This window comes from Thermobia domestica, chromosome 7, assembly GCF_964235325.1.
Source record: "Thermobia domestica chromosome 7, izTheDome1.hap1.1, whole genome shotgun sequence".
Taxonomy (NCBI): domain Eukaryota; kingdom Metazoa; phylum Arthropoda; class Insecta; order Zygentoma; family Lepismatidae; genus Thermobia; species Thermobia domestica.
In genome coordinates this window covers 48,891,187-48,908,126 of record NC_137460.1, presented here as the reverse complement: position 1 = coordinate 48,908,126, position 16,940 = coordinate 48,891,187, and the positions used below count along the sequence as shown (strand labels likewise).

General features: G+C 36.0%; 1 protein-coding gene and 1 long non-coding RNA gene across 4 annotated transcripts in view; one reads left to right on the top strand and one right to left on the bottom strand.

The window, feature by feature from the left end:
- The window catches only part of LOC145690066 (uncharacterized), a 905,981-nt gene that overhangs the window by 147,257 nt on the left and 741,784 nt on the right, over positions 1 to 16,940 (bottom strand). The gene's annotated exons all lie outside the window — the stretch shown is intronic.
- The window catches only part of LOC145690064 (uncharacterized), a 1,134,032-nt gene continuing 1,127,663 nt past the window's right edge, over positions 10,572 to 16,940 (top strand). For both annotated transcript variants that reach the window (XM_081764582.1, XM_081764580.1), the window contains exon 1: positions 10,572 to 11,183. The gene's annotated coding sequence lies outside the window, so the exon portion shown is untranslated. The remainder of the gene's footprint in view (positions 11,184 to 16,940) is intronic.

Genomic DNA, 16,940 nt, shown 5'->3' with positions numbered 1-16,940 from the left:
TTAATTCTGTTAAAAAGTCAGAACAAAGATCTAATTGAAATAGGTTCTTATCGCTCAATCTGTTTCGTAAGAAATATCTTGAAATTATTTGAAAGAATAATAGCTAATAAAATTCAGAGGCATAGGAACGTTGGACATGACGAATTACAATATGGCTTCAGAAAGGGTAAATCGACTAAAGACGCTTTAGCGCATTTGTTGATCAAATTAAAGAAAGTAGCATGGAAACTAGATATGCTTTGGCTCTTTTTTTCGATATAGAATGGGCGTTTGATAATTTGTAGACGCCATCACTAATTGCAAAGTTAAAAGAACTACAACTACCTCAATATTTAATAAATATAGTAAGGGATTACTTAGTGAATAGACATATTTATATCCATGAGAGCACCTGAAACATAGAAATTACTGCACAAAAGGGATGCCCACAAGGATCGATTCTAGGACCTTTCGTATGAGATTTGGAATTCCAGCTCGTGTTAAGAAAGATTAAACTAATTAGAGGATATTGTAAGAGTAATTGCTTTTGCTGATGATTTGGCAGTAATTACCTCAGCCATTTCTAGGCAAGAACTTGAAAGAAAAGGATCATGTGTTATAAATGAATTACTAATATAGTGTTGAAAATCTAAATTTAAAATTTCGGAAAAGAAAACGAAATATATGATTTTTGGTACTAAATTATTAAGAGACCCTATAATTAAAATTGGAAACAGTAAGATCGAAAAATATCAGTGTTTAAATATTTAGGAAATATGATAGATAATAGATTAAATTTTGGAGAGCATATCAATTACGGTACTGAAAAGGGTCATAGAATAGGCAATAAACTCATCTCATTGGCGTTAACAAAGTATAGGCTACCCAAAAAACTAATTAAGATCTATAAGGAGGTAATCCTAAGGGCCTCGATGAACTATGCTTCCAGTGTATGGGCACATCGTCTAATAGAAAATAATTCTCTTAAAGTAAAAATCAATCGTCCCGAAAGAAACTTATCAATTCGGCTCGGTGGCGCCTTCAGTACAACACCGAACAATATACTGTGTGTTCTGATGGACATTAAACCTATGTATTTAACAGTACTCCAGAGAGCGGCAACGTACTGGCAGAAAAAAGGAAATATAAATAAAACGAAAGAATTACTAGGAACTAAAGCCGGAAAACTGGAGGAAATAGAAAAACTAATTCAACAAAAATGGACAAAAAATTAGCAAAAGGAAGATTATTTGGATTTATTCCAGACGTTCCGAGTAAATTGAAACTACTTGAACCGTAACAAAGGATTAATACATCTTTACAGGATGAATAAGAAGCAAAATGATAGATGGGTACATGGAACAGATGGGAATATGGAGAGTTGGGTACACCTGAACACGGTGTTCTGTGGTGTCTACTGCTGGAGGAGCGTCTGAGAGAAAGCGACCAATCAAGTAAAGGAATCAAAGATTTCTTGGAATCAGAAGAGGACTATAAAATCCTGGCAGATGTAGCAAAGGAATATTCAGAATTATGCAGAAAAGCCTTTTAAGGAGATAATATTACTTAAATGGAAACGGTATAGAAATGGATATGACTGCTGAATCAGGATCCCTCCTGGACCAGAGGCAACTCCAGGAGGAGCAGGATTTCCGCGCAGCCAGGATGAAAGTATGAGTGATAGTGCACCTGGCGCATCCTCGGCATTGGTTCTATAAGGAACCCTGAACGCTCTGGGAGAATATCTGGACGTGTTGGTAGTGGGATGAGTATTTACTCATATGTGCGAGTAAACTAAAAACATATCCTACTACGAAGCAAAATTAATCAAAATAAAGTAATATCCCAATTATGATAGAGAAGACTCGGGAAAAGGGCATAATCTCGAAGCCGTTTCGCGATTTCGCGTGCGACTTCCTGTCCGAGTGTACGCGGCGGTAGGATAAAACTAACCAGGGCCTGTACTAAGTGCTCCGAGTGGGTCCTGGACCTCAAGCCAATACATCACGGTCCGATAGATGTACTTTAAACTCAACCGAGAACATTGATCAATACAACGATATTAATAATTACAGTTATAACTACAAACAATAATTAGTGAATGAAGTGATGTTAAGGACACACAGGTGAATTATAGTGAAATGTTTTGTATAAGTGTAGTGTTTAATGTAAATGTGGTGAATGTAGCATGAATGTAGTAGTCATTAACCATACAGGGGAAACCATATCATAGGAGACAAACATACGCACAGGTAAAGATGAAAACATATGCGTGTAAAAGTCAAGAAGATGAAGAGGAATCCAGCTGTAAGGAATCATACTAATTTGTCAAAATGGAGTTATTGCTCAACAGTGCAGAAATAAATGCAAAGTTATTGATTTCATTTATATAAAATAGGACGATGAGTATAGGGTAGGATTAGTAGTAGTTTATGAATTAAAATTACCTAATGAGCATGCTTGCTTTAACAGATAGGATTTAGATAACTCAAGTCTGTTGCTCTTTGTTGCTTCTGTTTTGTTTTGTTTTGTTTTTTATTGTTTTATTTTGTTTCTGCTGTGCTATCGTTTTGTCCCTCCTCTCCTTTATCTTGTTCCTTGTTTCCTTTCTTCCATTTTCTCAAAAAAAATAAGAATGGTGAAAAAGGCCGAAGAAAATAAAATTGCGAGGATGAAAGTAAAAAATGAAATCTTTGAGTTTTACGTCCCACGATTATGCTGGTTAGGCTAAAGGTGATAATGAGAAATGAATGAAATGATGGGATGAAGAAAGTGGGAGGGAACGGAAGAACCCCGAGAAAACCCACGCACACGGTGTTTGTCCACCACAAAGTTCACTTGGCAGGAGCAGGGTTTGAATCCGGGACCCATACACCAGAGGTGAACGCTCTACCACTGAGCCACCAAGGCCCCAATTGCGATGATGACAGCCCGTTTCGGTTAAATTCTTCAGGTGCCGAATCTGAGGAGGCACGTCCGAGAAAAAAAAAACTCACATGAGAAATACGCAATATACGCACATGAGAATAGATTTAGCTTAAGTGGAAAATTTATAGAATTTTATTCTAGGGTTGGTGCTTTTATTAATTTATTTTAAAGAAATGAAATGAAATCTTTGAGTGTAACGTCCTACGATTATGTCTATGAGGCTATGGGAGACGATGATTAAAGCAAATGAATGATGATGGAAGAATTGGTGGAATGAGAAAGAGGGAGAAACAGAGTATCCCGAGAAAGCCACTGTCACGATGTTATCCACCACAAACTTACTTGGCCGGGGGTCGAACCAGGGACCCCATACACCAGAGGTAAGCGCTCTACCACTAAGCCACCGTGGCCCCTAATGTATTGTAGTATTCTATAAATTTTTTCTTACCCTAAAATCCCTTCCTTCTCTCTGCTCTGCGTTTGCTTCGGCAAAATTGTGTATTATTTATTCGAAGTCTAGTTTTCTAGTCAAGAACTTTTCGATGGAAAGGAATACTAGCTACTTCAATTTTTCATGACTTATAGTCCTCAGACAGTTTTTCCTTATTTTAATTTTGGAAAATCAACACTCTGCATTGACAACTGTGACAATAATTGATAAAAATAAAATCAAAGCTGAAGAGATTTCCAGAAAATTGGATGAAACGAAGTGATTTCTCACTATATGAGTAAAATCTAGATCTCATTACTAAAAAAAAAAAAAAAAAATGTTAATGAGTTCGTTATAGTACTAACTTCAGTTTTTTTTTAAAAAAAATGAATACCTTGGTATACTTATAGAAATGAATGCCGTATATTCATGTTAAGAACGATTTCTTGAAAAAAAAAATAAATTTAAAAAATCTGGGTCGAGTCACGAGTGGGCCCCTGGACATTTGTCAGTCGAGCCACCTTGTAATTACGCCCCTGCCTGAGAGAGTCGATGCGATAACTAATAGCAGTGATGTGCGGAAGGAAATTCGGGATTTTAACCCCCTCTTGAGCAATATTATTTTCACACTCACAAACACCTTAAAATTATATGAACTTGGTAGCTCAAACTCCTCCCCTTTGTAGTGGTGGACAACATCGTGTCCTGGGTTTTCTCATTGTATTCCAGTTTCCTTCCACTTTCTCATTCCACAAATTTTTCCATCATCATTCACTTACTTTAATCATTGTCTACCTTAGTTTAAAGGGCATAATCGTGGGACGTTAAATTGAAAGATTTCATTTAATTTTTTCCTGCCCTTGACGAACTTACGTGTACGCCACTGACACTAGTCACCCATTCGCCATTTGGCCTGTCAGTGTCCTTCATCTGCTCCAAAAACTGTATTCTTCTTCTTCTTCTTCTTCTTCTTATTATTATTATTATTATTATTATTATTATTATTATTATTAATAATAATAATAATAATAATAATAATAATAATAATAATAATAATAATAATAATAATAATAATAAGGGAAGAAGAAGGAATGCTAGTAGATGTAGTAGCACTTTTTGAAAAATTATTTACTCATTAAAAGTTTGTCAAACGAATTAAGCGTAATTGGAATTTTGGGAGTACATGCAGGAAGTTCACCAATGAAGACTATAATATTTCAAATTTTTATTGTCTAAGTACATTTTTTGTGTGTATGCAAAGAAAATCACATCCAGAAATGTCATAGCAACGTACAAAACTGTACTTTACAATCTACTTTCCGATTGATCTACCCAAACGAAATTCTGGATCGATTATCGTTCAGTTGATTAATAATATTATGTAATATGTTCTGCACAGTACAGGAAGTGGTCCGGGTTGAAATTCCCTTCCGCTGCCAGAAGCTACGAAATTCTTAACCGGCGTATGTCTCAGATCGTCCTAAACCTGTACTACCAATATTTTTTGCAACACTACTTTCACTTCTGTTAAAGCTAAAACTCATCCCCCGCAGGTGGGCAGGAAGAGGGAATTGACTTGATTTTGAGTTTATCGTCCCTTTCAGCGGCGAGGCTACTAATTAACGTGGAATCCGAACCACATGAGCTCCTGCCGGAAATCAAACCCGGGTCTCCCATGCTAAAGGCGCATACGCTAACCGCTTAGCTAAGGAGCTCAGGCAGGAAGAGGGAAAATCTCCTGAAATCATTACTCGTCCTCTAATATATCCAAGGTAACAAAATGAAGGAATCTTTTTATGCGTTCTTGAAAATCCTGTGTGTTAATAAATTACGTACAGAGCATGGTGTCTTTCCATAAGTACAATAAAGTTATATATGAGGAACGTCTAATGAGGTTATATCTGGGGAACGGCTAATGTGGTTTCATCTGGGGAACGTCTACTGAGGTTATATTCGGGGAACATTAATCAGGTTATATCTGGGGAACGTCTAATGAGGTTATGTCTTGGGAACGTCTAATGATGTTATTTTTGGGGAACGTCTAATGAGCTTATATCTGGAGAATGTCTAATGAGGTTATATTTAGATAACGTCTGAGGTTATGTCTGAGGAACGTCTAATGAGGTTATAGCTGGTAAATACCTAATGAAGTTATATGTGAGGCAGGCACGTAGCAAACGGGGAGTCTGGACCCCCCCTCCGTTCAAGACCAGAAATGAAAAAAATTAAGGAAGGATAAAGCGAAATGAAATGAGAAAAAGAAGAATAGGCGTTAAAAGTTTAATAAAAAAACTACAGAAATCTTTTGGTTACTCTTTCTTATGAGGAGATTTGTATTACTTGCAATACATGGTGGCGAGGTGAGTGGGATATCCTGGAAGAGTCAGGGAATTTGAAATTTCCGGAAGTTACGCAACTCTTAGAATTTCTGCTACTAGTCAGGGAGATTTCAAGCTTCTGAAAGCATTATGCCAGTGTGTAACAGCGTGGGCATTTTTGATTATAATTTTTCGTCATTGCATCGTTGCAGTATCAAACATGTTATTTCGAAAACAATTTTCTACTGCTCCTTTAACCTGTCATTTGGAACAGACAGTAGTTGAAGGAATAATAAAAACAAAAATGTATGTGAAAAGAAAGTGCTGTTAACATTTGATTCAACAGGGAAAGGAACGCAGATATTGTAAAATATTTTACAAGATATTAATGAGTTTGTACACTCATGTCCAAAATTATTGTCGCATGTCTATAAATATGTTGTTTTAGGAGTATAATTTGATAACGAATTCGCCCGATATTTCTTACAATGTTAGCATGTGTATAATCAGCAAAGACATGTAAGTGGCAAATTTTGTCAAAAGAGCAGTAAATAAGAACAATAAAACAAAAATAAAACTTTCTTGTCCATTTAACAACATTTCGTTTTACTCACTCTAATTTTCGTATTTAAAATTCTTTTCCTATGAAATTTACTACAAATTGGGTCTATACATTTCCGGATTATACACATGGTATCAGTGTTAAAAGTACCCTGCAAAATCATTATCAAATTACATTCTTACATGAAGACAGTCATAGATATGCGACAATCATTTTGAACATGAGTGTACTTTTTTTATAATAGTGAATATGTACTTTTTATAGTAGTTGAGGTCGTAATGAAAGGAAAATTGTTATATTTGAATGAACGGAGGAAGAACATAAATATTGTAAAATCATTTTCAATACTTTTTTTATTATTTTACTCGAGATTTCTTCGTAGTTTGTTATTAAAATACTTACCAACATAGCCTCATTTTATTGTCCTAACAAACCAATATATGTTGATAGTAAAATAGTTTAGATTGATTGGGCCTTCAGTGTTTCATGTTACGAAATCCTGGCTAAACGAACCAGTATATGTTCCAGTAAAATAGTTTAGAATGATCGAGCCCCTGATGTGATGACCACAGTATTTCATGTCACGGACCCCCCCCCCCCTTCACGAAATCCTGGGTACGTGCCTAATCTGAGGAATGTCTAATGGGGTTATATCTAGGTTATATCTAATTACGTTATATATGGGAAACGTCTAATTAGGTTATATCTTGGGAACGTCTAATGAGGTTATATCTGGATAACGTGTAATGATATTATATCTGGGGAAACGTCTAATTAGGTTATATCGGCGGAATGTCTAACAAGATTATGTCTGAGGAACGTCTAATGAGGTTATATCTGTTGACCGTCTAATTAGGTTGGGAACGTTTAATGAGGTTATATGTGGATAACGTCTAATTAGGTTATATCTGTGGAACATCTAATGAAATTATATCTGGATAACGTCTAATGAGGTTATATCTGCGGAATATCTAATTGGGTTATATCTGAGGAACGTCTAATAAGGTTATATCTGGGATACGTGTAATGGGGTATTTCGTGTAATGAATCACTCATAAAGTATAATGTAAAAATAATTGAATATGACCAATAGTAGTGAACAATCCATAGTTTTCAGGGTTGATGAGATTAATAGTGATATTCCAAATACCATTTAAGTACAAAAAATGAAATCTTTAAGTTTTACGTCCCACGATTATACGTGTAGTCTAAAGGAAACGGTGATGATGAGATATGAATGAAATGGTGGCATGAATAAAGTGGTAAGAAGCGAGAGAACACCGAGAAAACCCACGCACACGGGGTTTGCCCACCACAAAGTTCACTTGGCGTGAGCTGGGATCGAACCAAGGACCTCATGTACCAGAGTTAAATGCTCTACCACTGAGCCACCGCGGCCCCACTTAACTACAAGTTCAGACACATAGGCATGGGTTGAGAAAAAAAGGTGAGGGTATGTTTGGGAAAGGGTGACGTACAGAAATGTTTATCGGTTACACTTTTATTGAAACGAGTGTTTGAGAGGGGAAGGGGTTAAAAGTACTTTCTATAAACCTATTGTTCACGTGCGAAGAACGGGCATTTCAGCTACTTACAGTTAAAAATGCAAATAATTGAAGTTTTAACTTTGTAGCCACATGTGGTGGACATCCTGTATATATGACTTCTATTCAATTCACCACTGAATTAGATCCTCTAATATAACTAATTTTGGATTATTATGCCTGAGTTTGTTTTTTAAAAGAGCATTTTTCTCATCAAAAGTGTTAAGTTCTTACACTTGAGAAGTGTTTCTTTTATTATTTAGAGGAAATTCCTGCACGTACCATAACTATTTAAATTCCTGGTACGTACATTGTTCGACGCAATTCTTACGGATATGAAATTCGGGCGAAATTTCTGTTAAAAGAGTTTATATTTCTGAGTCGCTCTTAATACCGATTAGTGTTTACGAAATAGAAAATTTTATTGACATTAATAATAATAATAATAATAATAATAATAATAATAATAATAATAATAATAATAATAATAATAATAATAATAATAATAATAATAATAATAATAATAATAATAATAGCACACACTCACCTAATATCTCACCATAATTACGTACGGAATGGCAAATTGTAATTACAAAAGATCCTTACACAGTAATTGTTCTCTGGCAAACTCTTCAATGAAAACTAAACCGTGATGTGGTTGATGTTTCTTTGTCAGCGATGAAGTGCGAGCAATAAGGATAGTCACAGACGTACGCAGGAATTTATTTCGGGGGCGCGTCTTAAGCTTTTCGGTGGTCCAAATACAATTTGAGGGTAAATTATATTAAAATTTGTAAAATTGTATCTGAAATTAGATTAAATTTACAGAAAAGTCGGAATTTCGGGGATCAAGACTCGTAGAACCCAGCTCCTGCGTAGGTCTCTGAGGATAGCAATGAAACTAACCGTCAAACAATGGAAGTTTATTGAAATAAGCAGACAGCTCTTGTTGCCACGAACTCTTAATTTACCTATCAGAGCACATTCGATGATAACGTATTTCTTTGAAACACGAACCAATCTTCAAGAACTAATTCCATATTCATTATCAGCACCCTAAAGTTAGTAAGAATTGGTTACTTTTATCTCCGAAGCATTTTCACTGTTGACCAGTGTAATTGATAGTTTGAATTCTGTTCGCTGTTTATTCCGTTTATTCTGTTTCTGCTGTTTGTATTCTGTTTATTTATTTATATTAGTTCTTGCACCCTAGAATTTGGCTTCCTTTATTTTAAAGCCTAAAAGCGTGATTAATTTTTTTAAAAAAAAAACTCTAATTGTTTACATTTTAACATTTTTAACTTCCTTTTCTTTTTTGTTTTCCTAGGCCTACTAACTTTCGGCACAACATACATTGATGCTCAAATCCAAACAATATTTACAACCCGTTAATATCAGTATGCGTCATATGTGGGTTGGGTATAAAGCATGTTAAATATTGTACTGTCCAAAAGGCAGGAGATTTGATTTGATTTTCAGTTTAGGATCTATTTTACCAGCGAGGCTATATGAGAAATTGACCTAAAGCTTAATGTGGGATCCGAACCGTATGAGCTCCCGCCGGGAATCGAAACTGGGTCTCCCACACCACAGCCGCATACGCTAGCCACTTAGCTATGAGGAAGCTATAAAGAAAAGCGATAACAACCGCCTCTAATTTATTTACCGTGTTTTATATTGCCTAGTTAATAAATTATATTGTGATCGACATGGAATAAAAGCTTCTGTGTATTTTAAATCAGTAAATTACAACCTTATTAAATTTAACACGACTTTGTCTTAGAATATGAACATCAAAACTAATAATAAACAGTAATAGTAATAATAAGCAACTGCATGTTCAACAACATCAGTATCCATTTTCAAATAAAGGCAAACAGGCAGCGAACGTAGCGGAGCGGTTATTGTTAACAATTAGGAAATAGCGTTACTCACAGAATGAGATGATTTTGTATTATAAATAGATACTATATACTTTCTAAGAAAAACACAGTTAACTAGCAGATTTTATAAGTTACTCTTTTGTTTTCTTGGGGCCGCGGTGGCTCAGTGGTAGAGCGTTCACCTCTGGTGCTTGGGGTCCCGGGTTCGATCGCAGCCCCGCCAAGTGAACTTTGTGGTGGACAAACACCGTGTGCGTGGGTTTTCTCGGGGTTCTCCCGTGTCCTCCCACTTTCTTCATTCCGCCATTTCATTCATTACTCATCATCACCGTCTCCTTTAGCCTAACCGGCATAAGCGTGGGACGTAAAACTCAAAGATTTCATTTTTTTCTTTTGTTTTTTTTCTAATGGCGACAAATGCTAGTTGTAAATCAACACTTTTTAAAGGAAAAATATGGGTTTTAGAAACAAATTGTTTATAACAGAAATCTTTTTATTTATTTTTAGAACACACAACAATTTAAATCTGAATTTAAAATCATGATCTATTATAAAAGGAAAAGATAAACAATTGCTGGCCGGAATGAACTATTCCCGGTGTGTTTTGAAATTTGAAAATGTCATTATTAGATAATGGATTTAAATGTGGTATTTTTATATTATTTTAATAAATAAAAATCCCCTTCGTTTTACTTTTAGAGTGGATGGGGTGATGTCAAAAAAAAATATATCAAACAAATGATATTAACATTGGGTGGGGCACATAACTGTATTTAGGAATTCCATGGACGTAGCATGAAACGAAAATTCACAACCAGTTGGCAGTTCTATCTAGATTGGAGAACTCCGACGCCAACCGAAACTCAACCTTGGGGGGTTCTTTGGTTGCGTTGCGTCGGCTCAGAATCAGTTCATCCGCGACGCTTATTCAGAGCAGACGTCACATTACGCAGTTCGCGAATGCAACTCTCAGAAGCGGTGGTGAAAACAATTCGCAACGTAATCGAGTCGTAAATTTTTCACACCGATTTATTTTCTAGTGGCTTTAAACAATTTTTTTTATCAGTGCTTTCGTGGTCTTAGTTAATAAAATATGTAAAATATATTTATATAAAGAAATATTATTATATTCTAACTTGAATCGGTGGGTTTATTGTTTTCGAAGATTAAGATTAATAGATTTCTAGACAGTTAACGTATTTGTACCTCTTTATCTCTGAAAATTAGTACATCATTATCTGGGAAAATAAAAGTACCAGAGCAGTTGATTTAAGTTTATCCTATTATTTTAGTGGCTATTCAATTGTAAATGATATTTCCGTTATCATTTTGTGAGTCCTTATTGGAAAGTGAATTTTCTTGGTGATAAGTCAATTTGTGAACTTTTATTACATCATAGAATTTTCAATATTTAATTTAATGTTTCTGGTTAACTTAATTGTGAATAATTATTAGTGCTTGCCTTTGAATTTTTACGAGATTCGCAAAATTTGGAAAAAGTGTCATCTTTGGAGCAGCACGGGAAGAAGTTTTCCCAGGGTAAGTACATACAACATTATGTGACAATTATGTTTCCTAATTTACCTACACCATGATCATATTATTTTTATGTCCATACAATGTTTTAATCTTTGTAACCAGTGATGGATCTAGCCCGGGGCCGGAGGTCCTAGGGCCCCCAAATTTTCGAGTGACAAAAATGATTGAACTTATTATTTAGATATTTTTGAAAGTTTACAGGAAACTCATAATATACCTAACATAGTCTGGGTTCTGGCTGGTCCCCCACGTTTTACCTACTAGATCCGTCCCTGATTGTAATATCATACTCTTGGAATTACAGTTACCACCAGAAAGACTTAAACTATACAAACAGTCAGTTTTCTGTTTTCAGAATCGAAAAGAACTGATTTTAAATCCTGACTGAGATTTTTCGCAGCCTTTTACCTTCAGTAGCACAAGATGAACAATGTGGTGGTAGCTTTTTAAGAAATAGCCTACGATATACAGGTCTTAATTGCCTTCTTTCTTTCTTGTGGGCCGCGGTGGCTCAGTGGTAGAGCGTTCACCTCTGGTGCTTGGGGTCCCGGGTTCGATCCCAGCCCTCGCCAAGTGAACTTTGTGTTGGACAAACACCGTGTGTGTGGGTTTCCTCGGGGTTCTCCCATTTCTTCACTTCACCATTATCACACATCATCCCACCCATATCCCTTCTGTTTGGCTGCATAATCATGGGGTTTTAAATTGAAAAACGGAGAATCACGCGATTCAATGTACGGGATACAAATAACAATTATTTCGATATATCCTTTCATTATAGTCAACCAACATTTCCTTGCTGCTGAGAAGGTTGCATAGAAGCTAGGGAATGTTATATATTTTAAATGGGATATGGATAACTACCGTCGAAATCACCTTTACCCTGAAGATGTCATCAAATTGACTCCATTGACGAAGTTTGCCAAGATAAGCACTCACTCTGTTTGTTACAAAAAAAGAACATAATTCACTTTCGTTCAAGATTTATAGTGTGAAGTAACTGACGTATGTTCTAACAGTACAATCTTATAAGTCCCATTTACTGAGCCTAATAAATAAATAAATAGAATCTAACTAGGGTGTGTACGATTTCTCAATCGTAGAGCGCTCACCTCTGGTGCTAGGAGGGCCTGATTCAATTCTATTCCATGCGCATTATGATAAATAATATTGTGTAACAAGGATGTCATTTAGAGGATGCAGGAGCGCAATTGAATCCTTAAGTTCAACTTATATCGGTGGACATTATAATTAAACTTGAAATATGAAACTCAATCTATATCGGTTAAAATTTTGCGGCCGCAAATAAAGCCTTAAATGACACTCCTGCTCTGTACGTGGCTTTTCTAGAGGCTATCCCGTTTCCCTATCTAATCCCACAAATTCTTACAGAATCTGCAACTGCATTAATCATCTCTATTTTAGAGTTGAGTTGTTTTTTTTTAAGTTTAACGTCCCTTTCAGTAGCGAGGCTATATGAGACGCGACCTACTGATTAACGTGGAATCCGAACCACATGAGCTGCGGTATGAAGTCGAACTCGGGTCTCCTACTCCAAATTCGCGTACGCTAACCGCTTAGCTACGGAGGAGCTCTCTCTCTATTTTTTTTATTTAGAATAGAGGACAAATCGTAAGACGTTAGATTAAATCATCCATTCTATTCGTGTTTAGTAATAAATGGAGCCTAATTTTACAGCTTCAAATCTTGGTAGTAATATGTAAACTCTGTGAAGAGCAATTTTTTAAAATGAAATTCTGAGATTCATAGGCCTTAAGAATTTCTGTCTATTACTATCTGAAATACATTGTCTGGAATGAATACATTAAAAAAATATTACGTTCGAAAAGTGTATTTGAACCCACTTGTCTCTCGTACAGTGTATATATAAATAGAAATGAAATAATAAAACCACATCTCTATCCAAATGTTAAATGTGCTCTCTACCATTAATTCAAAAGAAGAAGTCGTTATTCTTTGTAAAAAAACTAAAATAAAAAAATAAAAAAAAATAAAAAGTTCATTTCTCCTTTAAGGGGGGCATTCCAAAGTGTAATGATAAACAAGTAACAGTGTCACGTGTACAACAGGTGAAGAATTTGATTTATATGAAGTGGTATTTTTTTTTCAATTATTGTTGAAACCGGAAGTGCTAGTAAATTTCCACCACTTTTGATTTTAGTACGGAGATTAAAGTAGAAATGGAATATATTCTTACGATGTTTGATTACAGAAAATCACTTCTCAATATTTACTACTGTTCATTCTCTACAATGATCAACATTAATTGGTTCCGAAAGTAGTTTATTTCTGCTACTTCCGGTTTGAATTGAAGATCACGAGAGAAGATAGTACCTATTATTAGAATGCTTAATGGAGTCCTAAAGAACCCACTCTTATCATTTTTTCTTTGTGTATATCAATATTGAAACCGGAAGTTGTAGTGTATTTGTATTACTTCCGGTTTCAGTCGGGAGTTAAGAACGGAGACGAAATGTATACTTGGGGGGTTTTTCCATTGTAGAAATTAAGTTATCGCTACTTGTTACGGTTTTTGCACTACAATGATTAAGATCAAAACCGAAAAACGGTTGATTTCTATCATTCATTGGATGGCACGGTAGTTCAGTGGTAGACCCCAGTGTCGTGTCGTGGAAAACCAGTGCCCGGGTCGAAAGTATAGACGGTACCCCCGTACATATCGAAGTCAATAGATCAGCTGCGAAGCGCCACCATAGTTGGTGCGAAGCGTTAGAAAAATTTCAAAAAAAAAAAAACTGCTTTTCCTTCGTTTTGAGTACTTTTTATTATATATTTTTCCTTACATTTTATATATGTGTGCACACGTATTTTCCTAACATGAGTAATATTATAGAAACACTTCCTAAAGCAAGAAGAGGATTTAAGTACATATTAGTAATATTCCAAGTAATTTCCCTCTCTCTGTTCTTCTTTCCTTCTTCTCTTTGCTTTTTCTTCCCGAATTTTTCGCCCCCTCACTTTGGTGCCCGGAGCTGTGCGCCCGCTCGCCCTCCCAAAGGGCACGGCACTGTTAGAACTATTACCACTGGTTCGATCCGCTGCCAAGTTTGTTTTTGATGGACAACACCGTGTCCGTGGGTTTTCTTAGGGGTACTCCCCTTTTCTCCCGCAATCTTATTTCATTAATTTTTCCATCATCATTCACTTGCTTTAGTCAGGGACTTAGGATTTAGATTTCTGGGTTTTCGGCATCTATGAACATGTTATCCCGTCACGTTTTGAGGGATGATATCTGGACGATCACACACTATTCGGGGAAAGGGAAGGAAGAAGGGGTTGTGAAACGAAGAAAGCGGCCTGGGACCTAGCCTAACAGCACAATCACATAGCAGGCATATGCCTATCATGTTCCCTCAGGTACATGGGTATGTGTCCAGTATGTGCCTTACGTACCTCTGAGAGAGAAATCACATGGATGACTGAGCCAGGTACATAAATGCTATATTTGTAGTGCATAGTTGCAAATATCAATTAGGTGTAACAAGTACCTAAAACTGGAGCTAACTGAAGTACATATTTAGCACATGAATATCATATGTGCCAAGTGTCGGGTACCTAAAAAGTAGCTGGGATACCTAAATGGCACATGCTTAGCACATCCTGTGCTGTTATCGTATAAGTTAGGTACCAGCCCGGTATTTGCCTGGTATGAATGAGGAAAACCCAGGAAAACCTCATTAAGGATGGCTGGCCTGAAAAAGGTTTTTACACTTTTTGGATCGAGTGCCCCCACCGGAAATCGAACCCGGGACCGCTCGCACTGAAGGTCGAGCTACGAGATACGCTACGAGGGGTCACACTTCCTTTAATCATCAGTCTCCATTAGCCTAAAGGGTATAAACGTAGGACGCTAAGTTGAAATATGTAAATTTATTTCTATCATTTCCGGTTTGAACATCAATTCCATCAGCGAATTTGATTCTTTACTTTCGTTTCTCTATATCCCGAATAAAATTATTGTGAATTATGAAGTAGTTTTTTGGAACGGACGAGCGCAGGGAGCTCAAATTCCATATCTCCTTTCTAAAACCTGAACTGATAAAAAAATTATGAAAACGTCCAGTTTCAACATTAATCTTAATAGTTGAGTTGATTTTGAGTTTAACGTCCCTTTCATTAGCGAGGCTATATGAGACGGGACCTACTGATTAACGTGGAATCCGAACCACACGAGCTCTCGCCGGGAATCGAACTCGGGCCAAAGGCGTGTACGCTAACCGCTTAGCCACGGTGGAGTTCTTAATCTTAATATGCTAAGAAACTGTTAATAGATAGCATATAACTTTTGTTAATTCACTGTTCCAATAATAGGGCCAATGTCCTCTTTAAAGCATCTATTGAAAGCAGAAGTTGTAGTTATTAGTCACTTCCGTTTTTAATATTAGATTCACAAAGCAAAAATTTAAAGACAGATAGAAGATTTTGATTTTGATTCAGCTTCCGAAAAGTAGGTTCCATCTCCTCCTCATCCGCCTGTTGAAACCCAAACTGATGTATGTCCTATGATGTGATAAACTGATGTGATAAACCTATGTTTTGTACCTAGGTAGTTAGAATGTTAGAGTTGGACCCTTATACAAATAGTTTGGAAACCTACTGTAGCTTTAAAAATGTGAAACAAAGCTTACGTGTTTATTGTGATAATATCCTTCACACCAAAATAGTTTATTGAATTTAGGACTTCTTCTCTTACCTCTTTGTACAATAAGTATCATTCTTAGAAAGTTGAATTCTTTTTCCGCTCTTATCGTAAATGAACTTTTGGGAAAATTAGTAAAAAAGGTCATGCAAAATTCAAGGTTTAATTAACTTTTTTACAATAAGAAGTGCTGTATATTCTTGTATACCGTAGGCAACCAACAACACGTTGCTGCTGTACAGGTTGTGTAGATGCTAGGGGATGTCAGGGCTTTTAAAACGACACAGAACGTTAAAATTACCTATAAAAATGTTAACGCATTTTCTTCAGTAACAAACTCACCCGAGTTAATCGCCCTAGCTTCACATTAAAAATAACAACAACAGAATTTGTTAAAATTCACTTTGTCAAGAGTTATGTGTGAAGTAATAGACAGATGGATGAATTAGCATTACTATCTTGCAAGGTTATTTAGCATGATACTAATATTGGGTCGATGCATAAGTTCGTGCGGTTTTTATATATTATATTTTATTTTTATTCTGCTGTTCTGTTAATTCAAATTTAAATACAACATAGACATAAGATTAACATGTTCTACGAGTGTAACAATACATTGCATACATTTTACTGTCACTCACATTAACTCACAATCACTCAGTGATGTATTCCCCTCCACCATGTATGAACCTCCTACCATTGTTCAGGTAGCAGTTCAATGAATCGCCTGTAGAGCTGTTTTGGTTTTGACTGAGAGAAATATGTTAGCCATTGGTCAAGAGAGGCTTTCTTTCATTCCCGTACACTGCACAAATTATTCTCGCAGCTTCTGCTGCACTGGATTCTCGGTTAAACTCAAAGAATAAAATGTGACGGGAATGATCACTTTTCTCAACTTGACATTCCATATTAGTTTGTCTGAAATATATACAATAATACGTTCACACACACAACTCCAAACTACGGTAAAACAACGGAATAACGATAAACAATCGCTTCACGCCGCATTGTTGCCAACCCAAAAGAAAACTGCACGAACTTATGCATCGACATTATCGTAATACGTGGGAGAACAG